The sequence below is a fragment of the Callospermophilus lateralis genome, chromosome X (genome assembly GCF_048772815.1).
Source record: "Callospermophilus lateralis isolate mCalLat2 chromosome X, mCalLat2.hap1, whole genome shotgun sequence".
NCBI lineage: Eukaryota > Metazoa > Chordata > Mammalia > Rodentia > Sciuridae > Callospermophilus > Callospermophilus lateralis.
In genome coordinates this window covers 101,613,685-101,622,039 of record NC_135325.1, presented here as the reverse complement: position 1 = coordinate 101,622,039, position 8,355 = coordinate 101,613,685, and the positions used below count along the sequence as shown (strand labels likewise).

The 8,355-nt window shown below is 46.2% G+C and overlaps 1 pseudogene; it reads right to left on the bottom strand.

Moving 5' to 3' along the window:
- Nucleotides 1–567: 567 nt before the first annotated feature.
- On the bottom strand, nucleotides 568–2,085 carry LOC143638666 (testis-expressed protein 13C pseudogene; annotated as a pseudogene).
- Nucleotides 2,086–8,355: the final 6,270 nt, after the last annotated feature.

Here is an 8,355-nt window from a genome sequence, read left to right as displayed (position 1 = left end):
ATTGTAAGCTTGAGGCCAGCCTCAGTAACTCAGTGAGGCACTAAGTAGAAAACAAAACAAAAAGGACTGGGGATATAGCTCAGCGATAAAGTGCCTTTGGGTTCAATCCTCAGTTCAAAAAAAAAGAAAGAAAGAAAGAAAAAAAAGAATCTACCACCTTGTAAACTTAAGTGTAATGAGGAGATGTCTTTAACTAAGGAGTCCAATATTCTATAGTCCCATCTTTGTTATAAATGAATAAAACAAGAATATAATTACATACATTTTGTATGTATGTGGGCCCCAAATTATTAAAAGTGGTTAATCTGGATAATAGAATAATGCATTAAATAATATTCTCTATGATAATTTTTGTTCCAAAAACATCAAAGGTGGAATGTTCTCTCTTGATATGTGGATGCTAACATCCAACAAGGAGGTGGGGAGAAAATAGAAGTTCAGTGTTTCAAAATTTTTTGTTACAAATTTTCTCTGAATAAATTACTTTTTGATCAGAGGTTGGGGGGGGGGGTCTTAGGAAACTGTTTTCTCTTTGGAATATTTCCACCTTTACTTACCTTTCTAAAATTAGTGAGATTTTCCTGGGTCATCACCTCCACTCTCAACTGGCATGTAGGCTCTCTTGCATTTATAGCAGGCTAGACGCCACGGAAGATTCACAGCTTTACACCATGAGCAGATCCAATTCACTTGACTGGAGCATGAGGCAGACTTCTCCAGTTGCTGGGATTCCAAGGTTTTTTTCCCTTGGAGTTGCTTGGCCTTCTGAACCTGAGACTGCTGTTTCTTTGGGCTTTTTTTCATACCCTGACTCTTAATGCTACCCAGGGGGGTTGCCTGGGGTCTCTCTGGATCTTTCTGCTGCCCCAGGCTCCCATTAGCCACCAGGGGAGCAGTCCCCTGGGTCATAGCTGTATCTTCCTTCTGGATGTGGCTGCTGCTTTCCTCCAGGGGGTCTGTCCCCTGGGGCCTCTCCTTACCCTCTTCCTGGGTAAGGCTAATGCTCTTCCCGGAGGGGTCTTTCCCCTGGGGCCTCTCCTGACCCTCCAGGCTTTGGCTCATGCTTTCCCCCAGGGAAGTCATTCCCTGGGAACCCTCAGGACCTTCTTTTTGCTTGGGGCTTGTTAGATCTCCCAGGTTGCATCTGCCTGGGAGGTTCTCAGGATATTCACCCTGGCCCTGGCAGCTGAGGCAACTCTGGACACATTGAGGAGCCATTCCCTCCTGGCACCCCACTGGAGCCCACAAGCTGGGTGGATAGGTCACTGCAGGAGGCACCTGGGATGCAACTGCTGCCACTGTTGTGGCTGTTGCTCCTGCCGATTCTGACTCCATTACTATAGGGACTTGTAGAGGTGTTGAGTATGGGAATCCCACTGGGATTGGCACTGGATGGGGCACTGGCATTTGCACATGTGGTTGCATTGCCTGGGACCAAGGACATGGGTGTCCTGGCACATAAAGCAAAGGTGCTGGGGCTGGCATCTGGGCCTCTACATGTGGCATGCCCTGTGCTCCAGCTGCCACCACCTCTGCCTGCTCCTCTCCCTCCAGGGACCATGCCACAGCACCATGCTGTTGGGCTGCCATAATAGGTATAACCTTTGGGGGCAATGGATCTGCCAATGCTGACCTCTCAGCCTGAAGTAGTCTCCCACGTAGCACTTCACGCTCATCCATCGCCTGCTGCAAGGCAACCTGAGTGAAGCGCAGCTGAGTGGTAGCATCATCGCGCTCCTCACGCAGCCGCTGCAACTCGGAAGCCAGCGCCCAGCAAGCCGCCTCGCGCTCCTCCAACTGATCCTGCAGCCTACGGACCCGACGCCCCTGCTGCTCCCGCTGCCTGGCCACCACTCGCACGCCCAGGGCCAGGGCGCTCCAGGTGCACGCCCTCTTGAGGGCACGAGGCACCTGCGGGTCCACCACCACAGTGCGAAGCCGATCCTCCACCTCGTTCCAGGGCCGAGAGCGAAAGGCCATGTAGAACTCCGGGCCACCACCGTTCATGAGAACTTCATTATTAATGAACCGGACCACCTCGTTATGGCGAAAGCCACTGGCATGGTCGCCAAATTCCACCGCCATGGCTGCTGCGGCCTAGGAAGTAGAGCGACGGCTTCACCGCTGCTACTTCCGCCCCGGCCCGGGGAGTCTGCAGCCACCAACTCTCTCCCCACAGTCCTCGCTCAGTGCTATTTCAGTCTTTGTTCAGTCCTGGCCCAGTCCTGGCCTCCTCCTCCCTCAACCTCCTCAGTCTCCTCACGAAGAAGAAAGCGGCTCCTCTCACCACCACGTGCCGCGACAATGTGACACGGACAGACAAATGCTGAGTCATGCCGCAAAGCTTGTCGGGACCCACCTCTCTTCACAGAGTGCCACCTACTGGACCGAAGTGTGAGCAAGGTGGCCTTCTCGGACTAGCCTTCCTTGACATAGTGCCACCTACTGGGAGGGAGTATGAGCAAGGTGGCCGAGACAGGGACTGCAGTGAGACTGTTTGGGATGGGTGAAAGTAGGTCCTTTACAGAGTCTCTAACCCAGGAGGTGGCGAGTCCTTCAATCATATAAACACTCCGAATCTAAAAGGAAGATGCTTCTGCGGAAATCAGAGATTTTCTGAGCAAGGAGGCTGGGAAGGAGGGAGGGAGGCATCAAAGATGGATAGTTGGGTGGAGAATGGGGTTGTGGATCTCTGACTTTAGGAAGGTGAATAGGTGCAAGAAGGGATTTTTTCAAAATTCAGGAGAGCAGGCGCGGTGTTGCACGCCTGTAATCTGAGCAGCCCGGGAAGCTGAGACAGGAGGCTCTCAGGTTTAAAGCCATCCTCAGCAAAAGTGAGGAGCTAAGCAACTCAGTGAGACCCTTTCTCTAAATAAAATACAAAATAGGGCTGGGGATGTGGTTCAGTGGTTGAATGCCCGAGTTCAATTCCCAGTACCAAAAACAAAAAAAAAACAAAAAACAAAAAACAAAAAAAAAAAACCTCAGGAGAGGAAGCAGCGCTGACAGGTGTGAGAGAGAAAGCTTAGGCTTGCACTGCTGCTGTGGGGAAGGTTTGGCAGCAATGGGAACCAAGCTCAGTTGTATATCCTGTACACAACTGAAGTAAGAACTTGTCAGTTGAAGATTACAAGATGAAGCCGTATGATAAGGATAGCAAGGAGCACCAGAAAGAGCACAACTGCAATGGCTGAAGAAAGGGAACCCAGTCCAAGATGGTGTTCTGGGAAGACACGGAGCTATGAAGGACGCAGGCGACAATGCATGCGCATGTTCTGATTCAGGGAAAAGACACTTAAGAGCTCCACATTTTGGACTGGAGTTCTGTGATGGATGATGAGATAATGTGTGGGAGAAGTGAATCCTAGTGAAGATGCTGGATCTCAGATATTTCCAAGAGTTTCTGGAGAATACTATATATAAGCATGGGTAGGGTTTCCCATTATGGAGTGGGGAGAAGGGACTGCTCTTTGCTCAATTCCTGCATAGCTCCTACCTCACTTACTCCCACAGAAAGAATTTTCTCTTCTCAACTTTAAATACTTCTGTTCTGGGATGGTGGCACATCCAGTAAACCCAGCAATTAGGAAGCTGAGACAGAAGGAAAGCAAGTTTTAGATCGGCTTCAGCAACACAGCAAGAACCTGTCTCAAAATAAAAATATAAAAGGGCTAGGAAAATGGCTCAGTGACAGAGCATCCATAGGTTCAATCTCCAGTATAGCAAAAGAAAAAAAATCTGTGGATCCCAGCCTTTCCCATCTCCTTAGGGAAGATGTTTGAATTCCTTAGGAAGTTTGCTGTATTCATTACCTCTTCACTGTCCTCTCCAATTTCTTCTCCTCTACTAACTCCTTTCCCAATACAATATAAACAGTTTCAGGTTTCTTACATGCTATATTATTTTCTTGTCTACATTCTCTGTATCTTAATTCCCAAACATAAAACTAAAGAGAATGTTCTAAGGGTACCATCAGTGACTTTCCCTACCCAATAAACCAAGTTTCTTCCAACTTTACCTTTTTGTAGCACTGACTTCTGTACATTTCCTTTTGAAAAATCAATCCTCTTTTTTCTTCTGTGATGTCAGATCCTACTGATTTTCATTGTGTCAATCTGGCTGCTCCTTATTAGTTCCCTCTGCTGTCCACTATATGCTTCCATTCACCCCTTAAATACTAGTGTCTATCTGAGGTTTGTCCTCAAAAACCTCAAACTTCAGGACTCTCCCTCATTACAAACATTCTCTGCTATCCCATCAATTCTGTTGTTCTTAACTACCTTCATTTCATTAATTGCTAAGACTCCTGAAACATTATACCCAGTCCTGATCTGTTCCTCAAAGTTCAGACTCACCTAAACAACAACCTCCTAAAAATCTTTGCCTGTATCTTCCAGAGGAACTTTTATTGTTCACAAGTCCTAAACTAATCAGTACTACTTTGGACAAATTGCTTATCAAGTTTGATACCATTTCTGAAGATATATTTCCTCCCAAGAGTTTTCAGACAAGAACATCCAAGTCTCCCCTTACCTGAAAAGGATGTATTTCAAGATCCCAGTGGATGCCTGAAACTTCAGATCGTATTGAACCTTATATGTACTATGGTATTTTCTTTTACATACACAAATTTAATGTCTTTTCCATCTTAAGTAAACACTGTGGTCACAACTTTTGCAGTTTGAGGTACAACAGCAAAACTAGAACAATTTTTTCCTTCAAATTTTCATAGATAGGGCTGGGGCTGCAGCTCAGTGGTAGAGTGCTTGCCTTGAACATGTGAAGCACTGGGTTTGATCCTCAGCACTGCATAAAAATAAATAAATAAAATAAAGCTTAAAAATTCACAGATAGAAGATTCATATTTATGTGCTGTCTCACATGTTTAAGTTTGAACATTAGATAAGCTCGCAAGCATATAAAGCAGAGTTTATTTAAAAAGGAATTGTTATGCTCGAATTCGGGACCCCCAAAAGACCACCAGAGACCAAGATGGATGTAAGCAGTAAAGAGGTGTTTATTGCGAGCTAGCTCAGTCCTCTGCGCGCACACAGCAACTGGTGACGCTGAGAGGCCCTGAGCCCAGGGTTTGCAGCAGTTTTGTACACTCTTTGAGGAAGGCAGGGACTTCACATACATCATAGCATCTCTTAGCAAATCATCACACACCATGGGAAAATCAAACAACAACTCTAAAACATGATTAGCATATCAAGTGGTGGGAAAGAATCTGGAAAGAATTATTGGTTAGTTCAAGGGTTGATGCACTTAAAATTGATTGGTTTAAATCGTGAGGGTGTCGCAAGGGGGGTACATGCCAAGCTGCAGGGCTTCTAGTTTAGATATTGGTCACCACACCTAGGTGGGGGCCATCTGGAATTTCAGATATTTCGATATCTTGGCCTATCTTAGACCATCACCATCTGTGGCTTTTCTGAAAACTGTTTCCACAGAGCTTTTCTGTGGTATTTTCCTGACTTTAAGACTACAGTAGGTCAGAGGTTAAGTTTTAGAGCAAAATGAGGTCCCGAGTAGAATGAGGTTGCTTAGGTCTTTCAGAATAACATAGACTTCTCCTGGGAGAAGAAGGGGGCCATAGCTGGTATCCTGGTATCCCCAGAAGTGAGGTGTTCTATGATAGACCCAACCTGATCTTTTCTTAAAATTGGGAGCCATCTTGCCACAAAGCCATGGAAAGCTAATTTCGGCTTTACTATAAATTACTGCGAATTCTGAACCTGCTTGGAATGCCTGCCTGTGCCTTGAACTCACCCATGCCTGGCTCTCTGACCAGATAGCAGCCCTCTCTGAAACTTTAGTGACACCTCATAAATATTGGCCTTCCCTGGCCAGACAACAACCCTCTCTGAGGCTCTAATGGTCCTCATAAATTCTGATTTTGGGGCCAGCAAAAAAAGTAAACTACCATTAGTGTTATGCTCGTCAGAGTTCTGTTATCTGTAACCCCCCTTTGTGTAACTTTCTGGGCTATAAAGCTGGGCTGCAGGAAAGCTGGGGTGGCTGTCTTGTTCCCGCTGTTTTGGGAGGGAGAGGCAGCCCAGCCGGTCGAAATAATAAGCTTGCTTTAATTTAATTTTAATTGGAGTCAGTGGTCTTTTCTTGCGTCCTGGTCTAACATTCTACCCTTTTTCAATGTCCTAGGCTTCCTTTGTTTGCCTGCTCTCTTCCCTTTATCTTTCTCCTTCCTGCAAGCTCACTAGATGGAGGAATGCTCCCTGGGATAACCAAAAGTTGGGAAACCAGTGGGCTGAAGGGGGAAGGGCAGGATGGTGCAGCCCAGGGCACATTAATTAACAACATTATAACTCCCTGTAGGCAGGGGCAATTCCTGGGACAGGTTACCTTAGCAATTGGTTGGAGCAGGATAAGGGTGGAGGAAGGACTGTTAAGGAATTAACATTTCAATCCATCAGGGGACATTCTCCAACTTCCCAGTACTAGATCAAAATTGGCCTAACTCAGTTTACCTATCTATACTGACTGCCTGTCTAATTCTGGCTTCAACATTAGGAGGCCAAAAGAAAGAAACTCCACTCACCATGGAAAAAATATATATCCTAAAATCACCCACCTCCTCCAGCTACACTCTACCTGCCTTAAATTACCTCTCATTTAATCCCTATTAGGCGATTAATTCACTGATTGGCTTAAGCCTCTCATAACCCATTTTACCTCTAAGCTTTCTTGCATTGTCTCATACATGAGTTTTTGGGGAACACCTAATATCTAAATCATAACATTCCGTCCCCAGCCCCCAGAAGCTCATGATCATTCACAATGCAAAATAAATTTAGTCCATTTCCAGGAGTCCCCATAGTCTCAACAGTTCCAAGATTTCCCAAGAGTCCAAGTCCAAAGTCTCCACTGAGACTCAGGGCAAACTCTAAGTGTGAGTCCCTGTAAATATCAAAAGCAAGTTACATATATCCAATATATAAAGGTACAGAATAAACATTTGCATTCCACAAGGGAGAAATAGTGCCGCAGTCTGGCTGGGCACAATTCAGGAGCCACTTGTCAAAAGAAACGAACTTTATTTTTAGAACCACACACGTCAAACAAAACAGCTCCTCAGGAAAAAACCCTCAGAGTCCAACTGCCACCACCGGCTTCCCACAAGCCTTTCCCCCAACAGGCCACAGGGAAACAAGAGCAGGGAAACAGCCCAATGAGCATCACCGCAGAGGAGCCAATCAGCTAGCTGTTGCTGGGGCGCTGTGAGCCAATCATCAGCTGGTAGTCTGAAAGGGCAGGGAAACAGCTCAATGAGCATCTCCACAGAGGAGCCAATCAGCTAGGTGTTGCTGGGGCCGTTGTGAGCCAATCATCAGCTGGCAGTCTGAAAGTTTGCTGGGGCCCCTTTGGCTGTGGCTCTCAACAAAATAGGGGCATAAAAAGAAGGTATAGGACCAAAGCAAGACTGAAATCCAGCTGACATCTGGAGCACATGACATCATAGTGTTCTCTCCATAGCTCCATCCCTATGGCTTTGCAGGTTGCAACCCACATGGCCTCTCTGTTGGCTTGTCTCTGTTCAATTCTTTATAGCTTTCCTAGACAGATGGTCTGCGCGGTACTGACATTTCTTAATTTGGGGGGTCTCCACTGAATCTCCAGATTCCCCCTCACATCTCCATGCACTGCCCTCTCAGGGGGTGCCTGCTGGGACTGTGACCATGCTGCACTTTGTCTGGCCTCCCAGGCCCTCCTTTGAAATCTCAGTGAAGGCCTCCCTGACCCCCTAGCTCTAGCATTCTGCAATCCTGCAGAACCAGCACCACCTGGTTGCAGCGAAGGTCTGCCACCATTTCTAGCAGCAGTAAAGCCTCCAGAGACCCTGGCTACAGCAGCCTCTGAGTGCCTGTGTGGGTGCCCATGGTGAAACAACTTCCTAGGCCCCTCTGTGCAAGCAGGGTACCCTACTGGTCTCTTCTCAAAGGAATTTACTTTTACACACAATTTACTTTTACACACTTGACTGAGATGGGTGTAATCTCACCATTCCTGAGATCCCCTAAGTTATCTTTCTTATGGTCTCTGGGTAAAGTCTCTACATTTCTTTTGTGGTGCTAATGTCTTTAACAACTTCCACTTCCTTAGCCCCAATTTTACTCATACTTTTCAAGTAAGTTTTCTAACCTCTCTGCTCTGCTTTCTGCCCCAGATTATCACAATAAATTTGGCTAAAAGATGCCAGCAATACCCATGCCACTGACTGAATACTATGCTTCTTACAAATTTCTTTCACCAGATTAAGAAATCCATCACATTTTAAAAACTCAGCATCACAGAAAGTCTCAGGACATGGGCAAAATGAAGAAAACTTCTTAGTCA